This window comes from Alligator sinensis, unplaced genomic scaffold (genome assembly GCF_000455745.1).
Source record: "Alligator sinensis unplaced genomic scaffold, ASM45574v1 scaffold861_1, whole genome shotgun sequence".
NCBI classification, from domain to species: domain Eukaryota; kingdom Metazoa; phylum Chordata; order Crocodylia; family Alligatoridae; genus Alligator; species Alligator sinensis.
This window is the reverse complement of record NW_005842153.1, coordinates 1,982,445-1,985,708: the sequence shown is the minus strand read 5'-3', so window position 1 is coordinate 1,985,708 and position 3,264 is coordinate 1,982,445. Positions and strand designations below refer to the sequence as shown.

The following is a 3,264-nucleotide window of genomic DNA, read 5'->3' as shown; positions in this document are numbered from 1 at the left end:
CAGCAGGAAACAGTAAGGCTGTATATTTTTTTTTCCTTCATGGCATGGTAGAATGGGGCTCTCCCCTTTCTTACTCCAGGCAATATAACTGGTGGCTAATCTTCCCAATAGAATTTTCTCTTTGTATAAGAAAGTGATAACAAATAAAGTCTGGAAAGAAGTTTATCCTGATACTAAAACTAAAGATCTTTCTTACTGCTTCAACAGCTGTCCAAACAGCGTATATGTACAGTCTATACAACAAAGATCCAGCATGAAGTTGCAAAAAGAACTGCGAAATTAGTTCAACTACAACAAATGTGTGGCATTCAGCAAGGGTGGAACAAGGAAGTCTGTCCCTCTGAGTAAGGATGTTCAGTGCTTCCCATTCTCAGATTTTGTTTCAGTCATTTCTAACTTTGCCACAATTTCCTGGCGTGATGTTTGGATAATATTGTGGCCAAAATGATTCAGCTGTTTTCAAGCATGGGGAAAAAAATTGTTTTAGCCCCAGTAAAAAATCTTGATGGCCTTTTCTTTTGAAACGCTGGGGTGCTCCTATGTTCGGAAGCAAGAGCTTAAAATGTGGCTGAGTATGTCCTTTGTGTGGCCTGCTGTGCTTTTTGCCATCTTCCCAAAAATCTGCCCAAATTTTGCTCAGTAGAAACAACTTAGAATGGTTGTTTCTATAGGGTAGATGAGGTCAAGCTTGAGGGGGAAATGGCAGTTGAGTCTCTATCCGTTAGGGAACGCTCTCCAGTAGACCCCAGAAAGGAACCCAATTTTTCCGAGTTTCTCCATTCCTCTGTTGCCAGAAAATGGCTGTGAAACGTTCTAGTGGACTGTCCCACCTCCCAATAGAGCAAGTACCAAGAAAGGCTGACAACCTTTTACTGCTATTAATTGCTCCCTTAGCTCAAGTGATAGAGGTCAGCAAGGTGGTTTCTAATGCAATGACTGCCCATGTGGATTTCAACATGATGCTACATAAAAGAATTTCTGTTCTTTTTTTTCAGTTCCTTTCTTAAAAATGTATATTGAATGAGCATTATTAAGAGTGCTCAAAGTGAAAAATGCCAGAATTGAGGCTGCAATGCAAATGCAATCTTAATTTGGCCCCACATACTCATGGACCTACTCTGGGGGTGTAGGTAAGGAGGCTGTCGTCTGTAGGATGTCTGCTCTATTTGCTGTAGAAGTTGCAAGGGGTGCAGTGAATAGAGCTTGGGCCTGCAGGAAGAGGGAGGAGGGGGCTCATGGTTAAGAGCTAAATGCCATTCTGGAGACTTGGATTTTATCTGTGCCTCTGCCACTGAGTTTCCATATGATTATAGTCAAGTTGGTTAAACTGAGTTTTCAGTGGTGATCATTGGTTGTTAGTTTTTCATTTTCTAAATGCCCAATATGAGACCCTGGGGTCTGATTTGAAGAAGTGCTGAACACCCCCAGCTACAGCTGCAGTTAATGGGAACTGCGATCTGAACATATAAACCTATATATAATGGTAATGGTCTGAAGAAATTAGGACCCAAGTCTTTCCTAAATACCCCAAATCAGGGGATACCTTTGATCTTAATTTTTGTGTGTGTAAATTTTGTGCTTGTAAAAATGGGGATAAAGGCACCCCCCATCAAACAGAGTGTTGTGAACATAAATTTATGCATGTCTATGAAGTATTGAGATGCTATAGTGAGGTGTGCTGTAGGGGAGCCCCGAGGTAAATAATAATTTTGTCTTGCAGCAGGGTTTAAGTAGTGTGTATCAAATAGGGCCTAGGGCCACATATTGAATGAAAAGAAGAAAACAATATATGAATGGCTGCTCATTAAGTGAGCACCATCTATCCCATGCAGTGAGGCAGGGGGCTTAAGGAAAAAAATGATATGTGATCCTGTGATTAAAGAGGGTATCATCATGGGTACATATGAGGGGGGTTGAATTTCAATCAGGCAATTTCAGTCTTCCTTATTGAATCCCTGACTTCACAACCTTGATAATATTCTTTTTCCTTTGTGCAGTCAGAATCCTCAGGGCACAGGGGTTTCACGCTGGGCATGGTGCACTCCTGCAGCTAGGAATCTGGTCAGCTAATGGGGCTCTCAGCCACAGGGAAGACCCTGCTCACTTGCAAATTAAAGCTCTATAGCAACCAGCTATAAAGTTAGTACACTTTTTCAAGGTCTAACTTTATAGCTGGTTGGAGCTTTTTTATTGTATGATAGCTACTTTGCATGTAGAACTGGTCTCCAGGTAATTGTGCAATTAACCAGTTAATTTCCTAAGTATCCTTTGTATAGCTATAAATAGGGAGAAATTGCTAAGACTTGCAAGATTACTGGAAAGGTATTCTTATTATAGCAAAACTCTCTCTTCCTTTCCCCATCAGGGCTACAGTAGTTGAACCAGGTGAAGGTTCCCCTTCAGTCAAAAGAAAGAAAGAAAAGATCCCTTTATTCAAGCTACTGTAAAAAGCACTGATCGTTACCCATTCTATTAGATCCATTGACATCCATCAATTGATTTATCTGGTTAAACAATCTTGTTGGTGAATGGGTGAGTATGGGTGAATCCCATGAGTAGATCACAGGTCAAAATGAAGCATCCCTGCCATCTGGCTCTGGCGTCATTCAAGTATGTAGATGATTACTTAAAACCCGGACTTCTTGGGGTGCCCTGCATTAAGATACCCACATACACATTCATGTATGTGTATATTTATGTAGTGTTATGTAAACCTAAGGAAGAATACCTTTCATTCAAAAGTTTGTCTAACTTTATCTCAACCATGCAGTTTGTCCGATAAAAAATGTCAACCCCCACCCCAAATCCTTGCCTATTGTATATTTATGTAGGCATACATGTATTATAGAACACATACACAAATGCATTCACATGTGAGAGAGAGACACACATGCTCTAGAAATAGCACATAGTAGAAGGTTGTTGGACAAAGGATGTCCTGAACAACAGATCCTAAACTTACTGCTAAATATTCAGGGGCAGGGGTGGGTGTGTGTGAGAGGAGGGGATCTTTGCCAAGATGGTAGAATAAGAGAGACAGGCCATATATACATTGGCCCAAGAACCAGGGGAGTCAAATGAGAGCACTGCACACATTTCTCTGACATAAGTTGTGCGTATTAAAACTGGACCCCAAAATCTATCTCATTATTCTTCATGAAGAATTTTCCAGTGATTCTGTAGGTTTTACCTGTGATTTTGTGGGTATGGTTGTCAGGTAACCCACCCACCCACCCAAAGATATAGAAACACATCTTTTCCCTA

At 40.8% G+C, this 3,264-nt stretch overlaps 1 protein-coding gene across 1 annotated transcript in view; it reads right to left on the bottom strand.

Moving 5' to 3' along the window:
• Positions 1 to 3,264, bottom strand: part of ALPK1 (alpha kinase 1) — a 115,970-nt gene that overhangs the window by 72,555 nt on the left and 40,151 nt on the right. The window lies entirely within an intron of this gene.